Raw genomic sequence first — 20,072 nt, forward strand, 5'->3', positions numbered from 1 at the left:
TTAGAAGAAACATTAAGCTGGGTTACAGGACTCAATATAATAAAAAAAAAGTCCAAGATGTCTGCTCCTTGCAACATATTGTGAATGGATTTGAATAATTATATATATATATATATATATATTTGCTTTAATAACACATAGATTTATTTTCATTAAAAAAGCATCTTGGGGCTGGTGCCATGGAGTAGTATGTTAAGCATCCACACGTGGCACCCTATGAACACTGTTTGAATCCCAACAATTCCAATTCCAATCCACTGATGGCCGGGGAAAGCAGTGGAAGACAGTCCAAATTCTGGGGCCCTTGCACCAACATGGGAGACTCAGAAGAAGCTCCTGGCTCCTGGCTTCAGATCGGCCCAGCTCCGCCCATTGCAGCCATTTGGGGAGTGAATCAGCTGATGGAAGATCTCCCTCTGTCCTCACCCTCTCTCTGTCTGTAATTCTGTCTCTCAAGTAAATAAATAAATCTTTTAAAAAATACATCTCTACTTAATTCTCTCTTTGGTCCAACACAAGAAGATAATATTGGGGAGTACATTCCAAGCATAAAGCTATAACTTAATATGTCCTGTTCCAGAAGAAAACACATGTATTTTCTTTTCATCCATCATGTGAAAAATACAATATTGGGTTGACTCCATTTTTTTCTAAATATCAGTAAATATTTCTCTAATCTATCCAGGATGTATTTAATATAAATAATTCAGTTTTTAGTGAATAAACAATAAATGAAATGAATTGTAATGAGAGATGATATGAGAAAAAAAGGATTATCTTATAATTAAGAAAAATAAGCATTTTTATGTTAATTGAGGTCTTACTGGATGTCTAGATGGCCTGTACTACTTTGGGTCCTAGACTCAGGTCATGGTCATGGAGAAGGAAATTAAGAAGTTAAAGAATTTAAAGTATTACAATGAGAATTGATTATTATCAGATTTCCGTGGACCAGTGTGATTAGCTCAAGCCCAGAGCACATTCTTCAGAATCTTCATCATCTTGATGGAGTTAAAGTGCAAGGGTGGGAATATGACATGATTGAAAGTCATGCCAAAATTCACCAATGACTATTAAACTAATCAAACCACAAACCATGATCTTATATTGTTAACGATTAAAAGCCTGTATACCTGACCTACTTGTGGTAGCAGGGAAAGATTGACCGGGGCTTGGTTCCCAGAAAATTCTCAGTCTGATATTAATTCATATTGTGACTTATGTTCAGGGAATAATGCCTGCAATAATATCTGTTTTATTTATAAATATTAAAGTTCTAAATTTATATCAGAGAATATATTATATGAAAATGAAAGCCTTATATTACTGTTGAAGCCAGTATCTTTCATTTAGTATGAATTAAATGTATATATTTATATATATATGCAATGGGTATAATAAGTTATTAAATTTTTTCTAATCATATCAGTAAAATAAGTGAAAGGAAAAAGCTGATTTATAGTCTAATATTGTATGAACCAGGATCCAGGTGATTAAATAAATTTATCATATTTTAATCAGTTACCTGGTCATAGGCAGCTTTTTTTTTTTAAGATTTATTTATTTATTTGAAAGGCAGAGTGACAGAGGGAGAGGAAGAGACACAGAGAGAGAGGATCTTCTATTTGCTAGTTAACTCCCCAAATAGGGGCTGGAACTGGGCCAATCTGAAGCTGGGAGCCAAGAGCATCTTCTGAGTCTCCCATTTGGGTGCATGGGCCCAAGCACTTAGGTTATTTTTCACCTTTTTCCCAGGAGCTTTAGCAGGCAGCTGGATCAGAAGTGGAGCAGCCAGGACTCCAACCAGCACCAATATGGGATGCTGGTGCCAGAGGCAGTGGGTTTACTCCATGCCACAGCGTCAGCCCCCTTTTGTGTCTTAAATATTATTTTAGAGGGTTCCTAAGCAGGTCAACAGATTCTAGTTGTAGATTCCTACAGCATCCAGTGATCCATAGTAAAGCACTTTCTCTCTTTTTCTCTCTCTCTCTCTCTCTGTGTATGTGTGTGTGTGTATAAATAGGCACAGTTAGTTCTCCATTTCCATAGGTACTATATCCATGAATTCAATGTACTATGAATCAAAATTATTATTTTTTAAAGATTTATTTTATTTGTTTGAAAGACAGAGTTACAGAGAGGCAGAGACAGAAAGAAAGAGAGGTCTTCTATCTGCTGGTTCACGGCCGGAGCTGAACCAAAATGAAGACAGAAGCCCGAAGCTTCTTCTGGGTCTTCCACAGGGGTCCAGGGTTCCAAGGATTTGGGCCATCCTCTACTGTTTCCCAGGTGCATTAGCAGAGAGCTGGATCAGAAGTAGAGTAGCCAGGACTAGAACCAGCGCTCATGTGGGGTGCCGGAACTCCAAGGCCAGGGCTTGAAACCACTGCACCACAGCGCCGGCCCCAAAGATTATTTTTTAAGAAAATAAGCAGAATGGATATTTGGTATAGGGTTAAGATAACAGTTGGAAATTCTGTATCCCACATTGGAGTGCCTTAGTAAGAGTCCCAGCTCCACTCGATTCCAGCTTCCTGCTAATATGCACCCTTTGAAGGCAGCGGATAATTGTGCAAGCACTTGGATCCTTGTTACCCATGAAGGAGAACTGGTTGGAGTTTAGGGTTTCTGGCTTCAGCCTCATCCAACTCTGACTGTTTTGGGCATTTGAGGAATGAGCCAGTGGATATGAGCTTTGTGTATCTCAAAAAAAAAAAAAAACAAAAAAACAAAAAAAAAACTACTGAATATGTGCAGATTTTTAAAGATTGTTTTTATTCTTTAAAAACAGTACCATGTGTTGACTATTTATCGAGTATTTACATTGTATTAGGTATTATATGTAGCTACAGATGATTGAAAGTCTATGGGAAGATGTGCATAGGTTATATGAAAATACCGTATCATTTGATAAAAAGTACTTGGTCATTCCCAAATTTTGCTATCTGTGGAATGAATCCCCCATGGATATTGTGGATGATAGTGTCTACATCTATATATATTTATATTTATATACACACATACATATGTAGTTTATACATGTATGTGCACTGGAAAGGTTAAAGTAGATCTCTAAAGAAATTACATAATTATTATTTCAAAGGAATCCTAAAATACATCCATTCATTTACCAAGTATTTATTGAGAGTCTACTATGTGTAAGACAAAGTGGTGGTCAGTGATACATAAGATCAAATACCATAAATGCAGTTTTTGTCTTAGAGATTTTTTAAATATATTTAAAAAGATGAACATTGAAGATTATAGAAAACCCAATGTAAGGTTCTGTACAAGTATATAGCAAATTCTGGTTGAGGTACCAGGAAAGGAGTCTGTGTACAAACACTTTTTTAAATTAATAGTTGGAAGAATAGCCGCGGCTAAATGAAATCTGGGGAAGCTTTTACAGGCAGAGAGAAAAGTAAGTGGGAAGTATGGTGTGTATTTCTTAAATTATGAAGGTTAATATGATTGCTTGAAACAAGGAGCATATGGGATAGAATGAAACAAAAACTAATATGTTTACGATGTGAAGAAAAAGTAGTAAAATAAAACTTAGTAATGGGAATTTTTATATATTTACATGTTTATTACATATATAAGTATGTAATAATTAATGTACATATAATCTATGATGTCTATGTGTTATGTATTTGACATTTTGAATTATGGGACTAATAGGTTTTTTTCTTTTTTTTTTGTATGTTAAAATGTCATTTAAATTTCTAGACCCTTACAATGAACAGAAATTATCAATTTAAAAATATTTACTGGGCCGGCGCCGCGGCTCACTAGGCTAATCCTCCGCCTAGCGGCGCCGGCACACCGGGTTCTAGTCCCGGTCGGGGCGCCGGATTCTGTCCCGGTTGCCCCTCTTCCAGGCCAGCTCTCTGCTGTGGCCAGGGAGTGCAGTGGAGGATGGCCCAGGTGCTTGGGCCCTGCACCCCATGGGAGACCAGGAAAAGCACCTGGCTCCTGCCATCGGATCAGCGCGGTGCGCCGGCCGCAGCGCGCCGGCCGCGGCGGCCATTGGAGGGTGAACCAACGGCAAAGGAAGACCTTTCTCTCTCTGTCTCTCTCTCTCTCACTGTCCACTCTGCCTGTCAAAAAAAAAAAATTAAAAATATTTACTTTACATTGCATTTTTTAATATCCTTCAAGTTATTTTCATTCAGCCTGAACTTCTGAAAATGTAACTGAAAACTTCAACAACAGGCCAAATAAATGTATACTGATATGGGGGGTGAGGAATAAATAAATCAAAGCCAATTTGAACCATCTAGTCACCCTCTGGAAGTTGAATTATAGGTACAAAGGCAAAAGAAATATGCACCGCACCATTGGGTGATAAAAAAACCGAAGGTAACAAAATAACTGGTTTTATAACTTTTATAAAATGTACTTTTTCTCTGCCAATTTTCCCACTCTCTTCTCTTGTCAATCCTGCTGGGTAACTACATTACAGTCACAAACAAATATGTAACCAAAGGCAATCAAACCAGAATTGTAGGTTACAATAGGTAGATACATTATAGAAGTTCCTGCATGTCATTATGCTCCTCATTATCTCAGTGGCAAATTGTATTCTTTTAGAATAATTACAAGTTAGCAGTTCTTCATTGTACTCAGGGTTTGCTGGTGAACATCAGCTCCAGAGGGCTGAACTCTGTCTCTACAGAATAGGAGGTGCTGCAGAATGTAAATGAGCAGAAGGAGGGCACCTTGGAGATGTAAGAGCTGCAGGGATTAACACGGAACATGTTTCATAGCTCCCCAGGAAATAAGCACAATGGTTTTAGCTTGGCATGTGAATGCTCACAGCCAGGTGGGTATGATACTCATACCTAAAGACATTACCAGCAGGCTATGGCTTCCATTTATGCTAAATGCCCCTTCTTCCCCCCGCCCCCCGCCATGAAAGTAATCATTCAAAGAGTCTTTATGTGTACAGACTGTTGATTTTTTATCTTTAGTTAGTTGTGAGTAGATAGAGTACAATGAAAAACAGACTTTTACTAAATTGGGGAAGCAGGTCTGGGAGGAACTGCTAAATGTGAGACAAAGGTAATGTGTTATTTATAAGTGCACCACAAAAAGCTGGACAGGCTACTTCCAAGTCACTTACTCTTTCATTGTAATCAACTATGAAACTCCAGAAAATATACAAAGCAACTCCTTTTAGTCCTGGAAAAACAGATGACACTGGCCTATGAACCCTGAAACAATGAGCATGTAAAGGAGAGTTCCACGTCTATCCAGGCTGTTTGCCTGGAGCATCTTCCAAAGTTTGACAAAAGGAACTGGGGCCCAACGAGCAGAGGATTTTTCTGAGTTTTCAAAGTTGCTGAGGTATCTGAAATTTGTGGAGCAGGGTATCACAGATGAATCAGCACTGCAGAAAAAGAGCTCAGAAATGTATAAAAATGTTTCCTTAGTTCCTTGGCCAAATACTATGCTGCTGTGCCCCGCGTTCGATGCCATGAAGACTTGTAGAAGGAAAAAAATAATGCCCTCTAGAGAGCATTAAACTGGACAGAGATTTCAGAAGTCAAGTAGTGCTTGGAGGATTGAATTTCTAGTCAGCAAGAACAGAGATCTTGAGGGAAACATTTCAAACAGTCAAATGAGAAATGCGTGCCTTATACATGGGATTCTTTTAGTCTTAGTCTAAGTCCTTTACCAGATTTGTCCTATCAAGCTGAAAACTAAGCCTTGCTTTTTTTTTTTTTTATCTGTATGTTATTCCCATTGAAAGATTGCTAAATTGTTTGCTTGAATGCATTTCTTGAATTCACATTATAAATAGTGTATTACAAAGACAGCTCTTTCCTTTGTGTTTTATTTTAAAACAGCATAATGAACACATCATTTTCAATAGATAAAAAGTAATTTACTTTTTGATTCAAATGGTATAGGGCTGGTCGATCTGTACGGAAGCATAGGTGTCTGTATCCTAACTCTTTAAGAAATTTGCTGTGCTGAATGTTGTTACTTCATAACACAATGACATTTACTGCCTCATTTCTCAGTTGCTAATTAATCACCCTTAAGACATATCCTATGTTATTACTAATATTGATAGTTGTTTAAATATAATGAAACAGGCCGACGCCGCAGCTCGCTAGGCTAATCCTCTGCCTTGCGGCGCCGGCACACCGGGTTCTAGTCCTGGTCGGGGCACCGGATTCTGTCCCGGTTGCCCCTCTTCCAGGCCAGCTCTCTGCTGTGGTCAGGGAGTACAGTGGAGGATGGCCCAAGTGCTTGGGCCCTGCACCCCATGGGAGACCAGGAAAAGCACCTGGCTCCGGCTATTGGATCAGCGCGGTGCGCCGGCTGCAGTGCGCCAGCCGCAGCGGCCATTGGAGGGTGAACCAACAACAAAAGGAAGACCTTTCTCTCTGTCTCTCTCTCTCACTGTCCACTCTGCCTGTCAAAAATAAAATAAAATAGAGCCGGCGCCGTGGCTCAATAGGCTAATCCTCCACCTTGCGGCGCCGGCACACCGGGTTCTAGTCCCGGTTGGGGCGCTGGATTCTGTCCCGGTTGCCCCTCTTCCAGGCCAGCTCTCTGCTATGGCCAGGGAGTGCAGTGGAGGATGGCCCAGGTGCTTGGGCCCTGCACCCCATGGGAGACCAGGAAAAGCACCTGGCTCCTGGCTCCTGCCAGGATCAGCGCGGTGCGCCGGCTGCAGCGGCGGCCATTGGAGGGTGAACCAACGGCAAAGGAAGACCTTTCTCTCTCTGTCTCTCTCTCTCACTGTCCACTCTGCCTGTTAAAAATAAAATAAAATAAAAATAAATATAATGAAACAAATAGTTGAAAACATTGGCCCAGAAACATATGTCAAGAAGAGCAGAATTCTGGTAAATAACTTAAGTAATTATGACCAGTTAAGAGGAAAGGATTAATGACAATTGGAATATTTTACATGACAAATTTATTCATATTAAAAATACATAGATATTCTGTCCATGTCACCTTAGTAAATTGTCAGTTAGTTTTACATATAGTTTATGTACCTAGAATTTCAGTAGACTATTGAAACAGCATTTACCACTCTCAACTCTTCCCAGGAATTGTTGTAATGCTGTAGAATGATAATGAGGCTTAGTAGTATGAGGTTATACTGGTTTATCTCTTTATCTTTGAATTGGACTCAAGCATCTTTTCTGGATCTTGGCTCCAAATGCATCCCTGCTTTTCACACTAGATGGTGCCTTCAACACAGCTCCTAAGGGCTGATGATCTTCCTTCTTGACCCATGCCAAAAGTCAGAAAAGCAGCAAAATCAGTACAGTGTTCATTGTAATTTTAAGGATCAGTTCTGTATAAATATATAACAAGTAGTTTATTTTGCAATATATGTATTTCTAGGATCAACTCAAGAATGCTAAAATAATCCAGACTAGAATTTCTGTTATATATTTATATTTTTATTTTGTCAGGAGTAGTTACAACTTACCATTAAATTCACACATGAGACAAGATGAATCCATGTTATTACTGGCCATGATAGGACTCCTGATGTTTGCAAAGGGTGACATGACATCTCCCTGGGTTTTAATTTGCAAATTGCAATGCTAATATTTAACCTACCTCAGAACTTGATGAGGCTCTGTGAAATGCTAAAAAGTGCCCAAAATAAAATATTCTTGATTGTCAAAAAAAAAAAAAAGTAATTTACATACAAACACCAAAGACATTCATTTTGGTAAAAATGAAAATCAGCTGCAGGACATTTTGGTGGACTCAACTGAATTATCCTTCAAACCTGATTTGTCTGTGTGATTAAATAATGCACATGTGTATTTCTTCAGATTTGATATAAGCATTAGTTCAAAGTTATAGAAGAATTGGCTTACTACCGAAAAAAAAAAAAAAAAAAAACACAACAGCAACTTGACATTATGTAATGGAGAAAAAAAAAAAGAATAAAAGACCCAGCAGTTTCTTACCACAATGGCATCCACAAATCCAAATTATAACAGATATATAAAGGATCAGGAAAATATAACTTGTAACAAAGGGAAAAATACAGACAAAAGAAATAAACCCAGATCAGATATAAGAAGGTTGAAATAATTCTTATAAATATTTCAGAAATATAAAGGAAAGAATAGTTATAATGGGCAAATAAATGGGTGGCTTATTAGTTCATTTGGAAAACAATGAGAAATCAACAGACTTGTCACTAAATCCCCTGAGCAAGACAGAAGACAATGGAACAATACCAAGTGCTAGGGAAAAGAACTTTCCTTTTAAGATTATGTCCATGAAATAATCATCAAAAATAAAAGGAAATGATTTTTTTTTCAGAATTTGTTGCCAGCAAACCTGTAGTAATGCTATTGAGATGTTAAGAATGTTCAGAATGAAAGAAAATGATAATAGATTGAAACTCACACTATCTTGAGGAAAGGAGGTTTGCAAAACAAAGCCAATCTGTGGGCATATATGAAAGCCCATTTTTTTTCTTTCATTAGTGCCTATAAAATAATTGGTGTTGTGCCTGTGCTATGGTGTAGCAGGTAAAGACGTCTCCTGCAGTGCCAGCATCCCGTATGGGTGCCGGTTCATGTCCTGGCTGTTCCACTTCTGATCCAGGTCTCTGCTATGGCTTGAGAAAGCAGTAGATGATGACCCAAATCCTTGGGCCCCTGCACTGCATAGGAGAACCAGAAGAAGCAGTCTGGCCATGGCGGCTAACTGGGGAGTGAACCACTGGATGGAAGACACCTCTCTCTCTCTCTCTCTCTCTCTCTCTCTGCCTCTCCTTCTCTCTCTGTGTAACTCTTTCAGATAAATAAATAAAAAAAATTGGCTTTGCACTAAAAATAATATTGTGTAATTAATAATACATATAGAATGCATATGATAATTCAAAAGTGGAAGAAGGAATAAATGCAATTCTAATGTAGTGTTCTTATATTATATATGAAGCGCTATGATATGAGTTCAAAGTAGTCTGTCAGAAGTTAAGGTTGCATGTTAAAATTCCTAAAGAATTAATTTGACAAATTTCCAGTATAAGTGGTCAGGTGAAATACTAACCTGAAGAAGACAAAAATCAAGAAACAAAGATATATGAACAAGATCAAATGTAAGAAAAAGAGCAAGATGGTAGACTTATACTCAATCATAACAGTAATTACAATAAATATAACCAGGCTACACACTCTAATTAAAAGGTAAAGGTTGAAGACTGGATAAAAGAAGCCAATTTATCTACATGTTATTTATAAAGTAAGTACTTTAATAGTGAAGGAACATATAGATTAAAATTTAGATACCTGTACAGATAAGGATATTAACTTTGTAATCAAATAGTAGCTATTTTAACATCAGTTAGATTAGATTTCAGGAAAATAGTATTATCAGAGATAAGGAGTGACATTTCATCATATAAACTTATTAATGTATATTGAAATACATTAAGAAAGGATTAAAAAGTGCCCTAAACAGCACTCTGACCTCAGAATGAGCCTTTAAGGCAATCGAATCTGGCTGAATGCATTTCAGGAATGGAAAGCCAAGACACTGTGGCAAAAATTCAGATCTGGCTGAAGAGCCCATGAGAGTATTTTAGGCATGGAAAGCCAAGACACTCTGGCAAAAACAAAAACCTAAATGAAAGATCTCTGTGACTGAGGTCCCAGTAGAAAGAATGGGCCATCAAAGAAGGAGGTAGCTTTCTCTGAAGGGAGGAGTGAACCTACACTTTGTACACTTTGACTATGACCTTGTCTAAATAAGATCTGAGTCGGCGAACTCAAAAGGCTTCCATAGCCTTGGCAACTCATGACTAGAGCCTAGGGTGATTACCGATGCCATAAACAAGAGTGTCAATTTGGTAAGTCAACAACAGGAGTCATTGTGCACTTACTCCTCATGTAGGATCTCTGTCCATAATGTGTTGTCCAATGTGAATTAATGCTATAACTAGTGCTCAAACAGTATTTTACACTTTATGTTTCTGTGTGGGTGCAAACTGATGAAATCTTTATTTAATATATACTAAATTGATCTTCTGTATATAAAGATAATTGAAAATGAATCTTGATGTGAATGGAATGGGAGAGGGAGCGGGAGATGGGAGAGTTGTGGGTGGGAGGGAAGTTATGGAGGGGGAAAAGCCATTGTAATCCATAAGCCGTAACTTGGAAATTTATATTTGCTAAATAAAAGTTAAAAAAATTAAATTAAAAAACGATCTACATGAAGGATCTCTGTGAGTGAGATACCAGTGGAAAGAAGGGGCCATGAAAGAAGGAGGAATTTTCTCAGAAGAAAGGAGAGAGCTTCCATTTTGCTTATGGCCCTATCTAAATAATGTTGGAGTTTGTGGACGCAAAAGGCTTTCATAGCCTTGGCAGCTCATGACAAGAGCCTCAGGTAGGGCTCTTGGGAGGGCAGTGGAGGATAGCCCAAGTGCTTGGGCCCCTACACCTGCATGGGAGACCAGGAAGAACCACCTGGCTCCTGGCTTCGGATCAGCACAGCGCCAGCCATAGCTGCCATTTGCGGAGTGAACCAATGGAAGGAAGACCTTTCTCTCTGTCTCTCTCACTGTCTACAACTCTACCTGCCAAATAAATAAATTTTAAAAAATTACAAAAGAGCCTCAGGTGATCACTGATGTTATAAATAAGAATGTCAATTGTTAAATCAACAACAGGAGTCACTGTCCACTTGCTCCCCATGTAAGACCTCTGTCCTTAATGAGGTGTACTATGAGAATTAACAGTAAAATTTATCTTCAAACAGTTCTCTATACTTTGTGTGCCTGTGTGAGTGCAAACTCTTGAAATATTTACTTGGTATAGAGTTGGTCTTCTGTGTATAAAGATAATTAAAAATGAATCAATGAGGAATGGGATGGGAGAGGAATAGGAGATGGGACTGGAGTGGGGGTGGAGGGCTGCTGTGGGGGGAAGAACCCCTGTATTCCTAAAGTTGTACCTATGAAATTTGTATTTATTAGATAAAAGCTTAAAGAAATGAAAGGTGCTTCAAGAATCCAAGAAGAAAACAGGAAATTTTGTTTCATTACTGTCTGAAAACTCAGAAATATTTCTCAGATATCTATACCTGTGAATAATGTTTGCTTTTAGTAACAGGCAGTTTTCTTCTAAGATATCTTGTGATTAAGGAAAATATTTGGTGGTTGTATAATAATCATTTCCCTATTCCTTTTTGAAGAATCCTAATTTGTTTGGATGGCAACGTGACTCATCCTAGAGGGTAAATGAGTAGTCTAAGTCAGTTCCTTTTTTTATTTTTTTTAAATGATGTCTGTTCATCTGCTGTCTTTTTTTTTAAGATTTATTCATTGATTTGAAAGGCAGAGCTACAGATACACAGAAGCAGAGAGAGAGAGAGAGAGAGAGAGAGAGAGAAGTCCTCCAGCTGCTGGTTCACTCCCCAGATGGCCACAATGACCACAGCTGCACATATCTGAAGCCAGGAGCCAGGAACTTCCTCCAGGCCCCCCTACATGAGTGCAGGGGCCCAAGGACCTGAGCCATCCTCCACCATTCTCCCAGGCTATAGCAGAGAGTTGGATCAGAAGTGGAGCAGATGGGACTCAAACCAGCACCCACATTGGATGCCAGCACTGCAGGCAGTGGCTAAGCCTCAGAAGCAGCCCCCTAAGTCAATTCTACAGCTACATTTTTATTTTACTAATGATAGAAATAAACAGAGGCCTTTAGTTTCTCTTTTGGCAAACAAGAGATAAGAAAGAATCTATCTCTGTCATAATTGGTCCTTTCATGTATGAGAGATGTGAATGGAGAAATCTTTTTTGTCTCTCGGCTGTCGTATGAAGACGTGATGTTTGGAATTACAGCAGAGAATTAATTTTGAGAGGCTGTGAGTGAAGGTATTTCCAGCTTTTGAGTAGACAAAAGGGGATGTAGGGATTAGAGTGAATAAATTCAAATTACAATGATCTATCTCTAGATATTCTGTGACATAAAATTACATAATGATTTTTCTTATTTAAGTAACTTAGGCATCTTATTATGTCCAGAGAAAACATTACAGATTAATATGCAGTATTTAGGAATAGTACTATCAGGGCCCAAGTAATATTCAGCTATGTATAAGGTCATATAGTCAATATTAAGAGACTAGGGAAGTGATATATCTAGATTTTTCATATCCTATTTCTTCAAAATTAAAAAAAATAATAATTGAGCATGTTACTTTAATTTTATGTATATATATATATATTTCCAACCTACTCAATATTTTTAAAGAATTATTTATTTATTTATTTATTTAAGAGAGCTACAGAGGGAGAGGGAGAGACACAGAGAGGTATCTTCCATCTGCGGGTTCACTCCACAAATGGCTGCAACAGCCGATGCTGTGCCAGCACAAAGCCAGCCAAAGCCTGGAGCTTCACACTGGTCTCCCACATGAGTACAGAAGCCCAAACACTTGGGCCATCTTCTGCAGCTTTTCCCTGGCTATTAGCAGCGAGCTAGATTGGAAGTGGAGCACCTGAGATTGAACTGGCACCCATATGGGATGCCAGCATTGCAGGTGATGGCTTTACCTGCTACATCACAAGGCCAGCACTGAATTTACTGAATATTCTATTACATTTTTTCAGATAATGCTATATATTCACTGAAAAAGCTATGAAAAATTTTCTAGTATTTTTTCTCTTTAGAGCATACTATTTTGAAGATAATTGGATTTTTATATTACCTATATATGTTATAATTAGCATATTTATAGTAAAGCACATGCTATTTAAATCAACTGGAGTAAAATGTGTTACCAACTATGTAATAAAATGTGTCTCATAACCTTCCCTTTTTGGCTTCCTTCTATCTTCCTGAAATGGTGGATTTGTGAGTTTTAAGCTCAACTATTTCTCTTTTAAAGAAACAACTTGGCTTTGAATTACTATCTGTATTATTTCATACCACAATAAACTCAATCCCATTCTAAACCATCTTCATTGTCAGAGATGTGGCACAGTAGGCTAACCCTCCACCAGCGGCACTGGCATCCCATATGGGAGCCAGTTTGTGTCCCAGCTGTTCCACTTCTGATCCAGCTCCCTGCTAATGTTCCTGGGAAAGCAGTGGAAAATGGCCCAAGTGCTTGGCCCCTATACCAATGTGGGAGACCCAGGAAAGCTCCTGGCTCCTGGCTTTCAATCAGCCTGGCTCCTGCTGTTAGGGTCCCTTGGGTAGTGAATCAGCGGAGGGAAGACCTTTCTCCCTGTCTCTCCCTCTCTTTATGTGTAAATATGAATAATATGAATATGAATAATATGTTTTGCTTCTTTCTTTTTAGCTTTTATTTCATATGTTTTTTAATAATCTGCTGAAAAATATAATTTCAAAGTTCATATCAATTCCTTTCTTCCTTCATTTATTAAATTTTAATTTTTTGACAAATAAAAAAGGACATTCTTCAAATCATAGAGGATTAAATATTGTAGAAGAGAGTTTTAAATTTCGAGTTTTAAAGGTAGTAAGTCCATCAAAATCTCTTAACAAGGGAATAGTAAAAATAAATTCATATCTCAAAATGCCTTTATGATAGCAGAAGTGTCATGAATGGAAGCCAGAATTTTGGGAGTAGTCACCACTTAGATGATTGATTCATCTGATACAGTATGATGGTAGGAACTAAAACAGAAACGGACACAGAGAAGTGGGGTGTAGGATATATGCAACTGATGTTTGGAAAGTAAAATTGATCAGACTAGGGGACGGATAGTATGTGAATTGTCAGAGAGAAGATATTATTAAGGGTGGCTCCTAGGTTTACTTCAGAGGAAGATGCATTTAATTTTAGATAAATTGAAGAGGAAATAGATTTTAACTTTAGAAGTAAGGTCTGAGTGGTTTTAACCTCTTCAACATTGACTATTACATCTCTATTTTCTGGCTGAGTCTGATGCATGATAGAGTGCCCCAGGAAGCAGAGCACCTCTTCCAGTGCTTTTCAAGCTATTCTCTTGTCTACCGCAAAGCTTTACAGGCTGGTTACTCAAATCAGATCTTCCATCCTGATGACTCCACTGATCTCCACACTCCTGCTTCCCTCTGCGTCATATGCCATTTAGATGTCTGATAGGCACTTCACATTTAACATGGCTAAAACAAAATTCTGTTGACCACCACTGCAATGTATTCCTCCTGAAGCATTCCTCATTTCGTTGAATGCCCAAATCCATACCTGGAACTCATTCATGATCCCTTCCATTCACTAACTTTCTATATCCAAACTATCAGCAGGATATTTTACATCTACTCAAAAATAGATTCACTATGTATCTACGCTTTCTGTCCTCACTGATTCGTCCATATTCCAAGTAAACATCTGATTTCCTGTATTATTGCCACATCCTCCCATCTGAACTTCTAGCCCTTACTCTTGCCCTTACGTGGTCTATTCTTCACGGATCACGCAAGTACAGTGTTGCCTAAACCTATCTAATCATGAACATTTATATGCATTAAAACTTCTTTCAACTTCCCATTGCCAAAGTATAATGAGTTCCGACGTCTACATATTTCATATCCCTTCCTCTACCCCCTTTATATACTAGTCCCAGCTTCTTTAGCATTCTGTTTGTGAATGATCATTGTTCCTTTAAAGCCATTGCACTTGCTGATCTCCTTACCTGGAACAATTTGCCTTCCATTTTTCTGGTCAGCAATTGCTTATGAAAATACCATCTCAGTGTGGGCTTTACTGATAGAGTGATTCATCTTCTCTAGTTACTGTGATATAACATTAAATTGCTTTGTTTACTTCATGGAACTTCTAATATAAAATCATCATATTCATCTATGTCTTATTTATTTCTCCATCACTAGCATACAATAGTCACGAGAAAAGTCATCTTGTGTCTTTTGCATACCACTGTTTCTAGCAGGTAGAATTCCTGGTACCTGGTAAGTACGGAATAAATACTTAGTGAATTGAATAATGAAATATTATATAAAAAGGGGAAAACAGAAGCATAGTCCCATACCACAGTGGCATTTCAATATTTAATTAGAGAATAAAGTAGGAAGACAGACAATGGTAGAATACATACAGACCATATATGTGCTCCAATACAGAAAATGGGGGTGGAATATGGTGTGCTGCCTTTTTAATGCATGTATTAGAAGAAGGAGTTCCCTGATAATAGTATTAATTGACCTGTGTACCATTATTTGAGTGTCATATGTTCACAATCACTCTATGACCTGCTTTCTTTTATATGCAATGGGGAAGTTGAGCTAAGAAATGTAAGCCATTTGCTTAAAGTATACATTTAATGACCCAGGGTTTCTGTCCGGTTGTCTGACTGTGAAGTATTTAATCCTCTCAGGATTAGTCCTTTCTGACATTTTCCAGACAGTTAAGAACTTAAGAATAGACTTTAGATTTGAATATGGTAAAGAGAAAGAAAGATGGCTGTGTTGGAGTGGTGGTAAGGCTTCCGTATTACTGTCTGTTGAGAAGTGAAAAGCAACTGACAGGGAAAGGCTGGCTGCCACTGCAGGAGGAATTCAGTGCAGAATCCAAAGAGAGAAGTCAGTTATTGCCATCGTGACTTTATATTGCACTAATTTTTTTCTTTCAAGATCAGAAGGCTTTCAACATGTTGAATCCTTAGAAAGAAGTTAAAATAAAGGAAGAGAAAAATTAAAGTACACAAAAGAAGGAGTGATTGATAGAACATGATCTACAAATGTATAGTTTTGACATTAATATCATGGTTGGGTAAATGGTCTTTGATAGAAAGACAAATGCTCCTCCATGGAAATAGGATGGGGTTGTAAAGATTGGTGTAGTACAGGTAACAATTAGTGAAAACCATGAGGAACAGGCAGCCATGAGAAAAAGGTTCATCAAGGATGTAGATTACAGCTTGGAGTAAAAGCATTTTTCCCAAGACTGGAACACACCAGGCCGAGGAACGGTGTGGGGCATTTTAAGGAGAAAGCGGAATGAATGAATTCAGTGCTGTTGAAATGGATCCAGAAGGAGATTTTTGGTATTCTGGGCTGACGATCATAAGTGTGTAATTAGTCTGAAGTTGTTTCTGGTAAAATTCAAGCTTGTTTTTGTGACAGATCAGTAGTACGATTTTGATGAATTTATCAGTCTACAGTTTTGATCTTATGGGTCTAGGAACTTATCTTTATCAATAAATCCAAAGATTATTAATTATTTATAGAGCATCAATATGGAGCAAGTTACACCTTTCTGGATTCCAGAATGCTCATATCATTATCAGAGCTCAGTTCATAGATACGTGGTAAAACCTAAATGGTAATTAGTTAAATTTTTAGGCAACATGGAACTAGAACAAATGAAGTACACTGTCTACAGTGTCATTTCATTTAGATGGTTGTGATGTACCTCAAGCTTCTGACCCTGGGGCCAGTGGATTGAGCCACTGCCTATGACACCACCCACCCATAAGGGCACTGGTTTTAGTCTCTCTACTGCTGATCCAGCTCCTGCTAATGTGCCTGGGAACTCAGCAGAGGAGGCCCAAGTCCCTGGACAACTGCATCCACATGGAAGACCCAGATGGAGATCCAGGCATCTGGCTTCGGCCAGGCCCTTTGGGGTGTGAACCAGCAAATGGAATATTATCTTTGTCTCTCTCTCTCTCTCTCTCTAACTCTGCCTTTTGAATAAATAAATACATCTTAAGAAAACCTTGCCCTATAATAGAAAAGAATTAGTTTTGATATTTAATAATACCCCCTATTCCATGATTTTGCCTCCTCTCTGAACTATGCTTCCCCTCAGCTCCTATTCAATCATGTTATTTTAAACAGTATTAAATTAGGTAGTGGTCCTCATTCAAGTATCTATTTTCCTGTCCCAGGAAATAGTCTTACCACCTTGCGAATTGATGCAATTAATTTAGACCCCAGGACCAGCATGGTGGTGTAGTGGATAAAGCCACTGCCTACAGTGTTGGTCAGTGTCCCATATGTACACCAGTTCAAGTCTCAGCTGCTCCACTTCTAATCCAGCTCTCTGCTATGGCCTGGGAAAGCAACAGAAGATGGCCCAAGTCTTTGGGCCCCTGAACCCACATGGGAGACCTAGAGGAGGCTTTTGGCTCCTGGCTTAGGATCGGCACAGCTGCGGCCGTTGTGGCCAACTGGGGAGGAAACCAGCAGATGGACAACCTCTCACTCTCTGCCTCTCCTACTCTGTCTGTGTAACTCTGACTTTTGAGTAAATAAATAAATCTTAAAAAAAATTTTAGTCCTCAGAGGGCAATATTATTCCCCTCTTTTCAAATACTTGAGGAATAGTTTACTATCAACATTGTGAACTCTAAATATCGGTCTGAATATTGGTGATTGAATATATAGATTTAGAACTCAGGAGAGGTATGTCATGCAAAGGAGTATTTGGAAGTTATTGATACACCTGGGACAACTGTCCTCAAACCTCTCCATAACAAGAATCACCTGAGTCTTTTACAATATATGGATTATAGGACCCAATCACCAGACACTCAAATTTAGTTCCTCTAAGCCAGGAACCAACAATTTGTATTTTCATATAATTATCAACCAAAATAATCAGACTCTGATTGGAAAATTCAACTAATTTGAGAATTTAAAACCAGAAACACAGCCCATTGGCTGTGTTGTCTGTCCTGCAAGCGTAAGTTTGCTTACAGGTTTTAACTTTTATTACAGGGTCAGTACATGCACCGAGTCAGGTTTAAACAATACAGACTGACAAGTGGTTATATAGTTATTAATTTCATTGAAAATAAAAGTTAACGGACTAGATTGCTGACGAATGGGCTGTATTACATAACCATGGGAATGCTATCTGTATACAGGTAGAGGAAACAGTGAGAGCATTAATCACTTTTCCAACAGTGGGCTAATACACAAAGCTTGCTTTTTCTTAAGGTCCAGTAGATGCTTCCTAGGTCAGAGTTTGCTGAAAGATCACGTCACCTGGGAGCCAGTCACAGGGTGTCTTTATGACAAGGACGGCTCCTGGTTTTCTTAGGCCTCTATAGTTACCATTCCAGGTAACCAGCAGGTTTTTCTAATCAGATAACCTGAAATTGGAAATAAATTTTAGAGGTGAAATCGGACACCATAGATGTGGAAAAGATGAGAATAATGAATACAGAATCATGTGGAATCCCAATACTTCCAAGGAGAGGAATGAATCTTGTCTAATGTATACACTTGGCTGTGAAGGCTGAGGGTGAAAATGGATGGTCAATACAATAATACTCAGGATCAAAGGAGGGCTGACTGTCATCATTTCACGCTGGAAGGAGGCATGTTTACATATTAAAGAAATGTGGAACTTAGAGAAGAAGAGGCTTACCACAGAGGAGTGAATAATTTATGCAAAAAGGTTTAGGAGGTGGTTGGGAGAGGAAATTAATTGAGGGGTGCTTTTTAAATAGATTTTTTATTTTTTACTTTGTTATTATTTTAAATAATATTTATTATTAGACTTTACTTAAGTTCACAGCAAAATTGAGTGAATGTTCAGAGATTTTCCATATCTTCTCCCCTCACAGATTTGTTGCCAGACCCCCCCATCAGTGCAGTGTACTTTGCACAACTGATGAAGCTACACTGAACATCACCAGGAGTCCATAGTTTACATTCGAGCTTATTTTGGTGTTCTGTGTTCTATGTGTTTGGACGAATGCATAATGGCAGATATCAACCATTACAGTATAAAAAGAGTGGTTTTGTTCAGTTGTCCCATCACATTCACTTTTTTTTATTTATTTCATTATTCATTTGTAAGACAGAAAAACAGAAAGGGAGGGAGCACACACTCATCTGTTGGTTCCTCTAAAAATACTCCCAACATCTAGGGACTAGGTTGAGCCAGAACAAGAAGCCCAAAACTCAATCTCCCACGTGAACGACAGGGGTTCATTTACTTGGGTTATCACCTGCTGCCTCAGGTCTGCATCAGCAGGAAGTTAGGGTCAAGAATGGAAACCAGGCACTCCATTGTGAGCACACACTCTACCAGCCCCACTTCTTGGAAAGAGGATCTTTTCTCCCTTGTATGGCCTCTGCTCCTTTGTTGAAGACAAGGTGACTAGACTGATGGGGGGTCTTTTCCTGAGCTCTATTCTTTTCCATTTATCTATAGCTTTATACGGCAGCTTTGCAGTATGACTTGAAGTCTTGCAGTCAGGTAGTGTTTATTCTCCAGCTTTCCTGGCTATTCTGAGCGCTGATTTTTATTCAATAATTATCATGTGCCAGCAAATACAAATCTTAACTGTTCACCCTTACAGACATTCTGTGAGATGTTGTTCTTAACTGTTGTGGAAATGGATGTTCAAAATTCTGAATTGCCCACAGTCAGGCAACTAGTAAATGATATCAATAGGAATTACATTTGGACTTGCCCAACTTTTCCTATCCCTTCTCTTCTATTTTTGAGCAATGTTTATAAAAGAAAGAGATGAGGGCTATTGCTGTGGTGTAGCGGGTAAAGCTGCTGCCTGTGGTGCCAGCATTCCAAGTGGACGGCTGTTCACTTCTGATTCAGCTCTCTGCTATGGCCTTGGAAGGCAGTAGAGGATGGTCCAAGTCGCTGGGCCCCTGAACCAGTGTGGGAGACTTGGAAGAAGCTCCTGGTTTCTGGCTTCAGATCGGTTCAGCTCCGACCATTGAGGCCAACTGGAGAATGAATCAGCAGTTGGAAGACTTCTCTCCTGCTCGCTCGCTCGCTCTCTCTCTCTCTCTCTCTGCCTCTCTGTAGCTCTGCCTTTCAAATAAATAAACCAATCTTAAAAAAAAAAAAAAAGAAAGAAAGATGCGAGTAAGGAAAAGTAATGTTTATTTGGAAGGGGAAACATTTCATCTTCAGAGAATCAAAGTGAAAGAAGAACGCATGGGGAACAGGAGAAATGCACAAACTGGGTGAGGGGACGTGAGAGCTTTAAAAAAGAGCAGCATTCAAAATTAGTCATTAAAGGAAAATGGGCAAGGGTCTTGAAGGGTTAGTTTATCAGAAGCATGTTTCCAAAATATGCCCACATTTTGAATTATTTTTTAAATTGTTTTTTG

Source organism: Oryctolagus cuniculus, chromosome 8 (assembly GCF_051225735.1).
Source record: "Oryctolagus cuniculus isolate XC-2025 breed Fujian yellow rabbit chromosome 8, ASM5122573v1, whole genome shotgun sequence".
In the NCBI taxonomy this organism is placed as follows: domain Eukaryota; kingdom Metazoa; phylum Chordata; class Mammalia; order Lagomorpha; family Leporidae; genus Oryctolagus; species Oryctolagus cuniculus.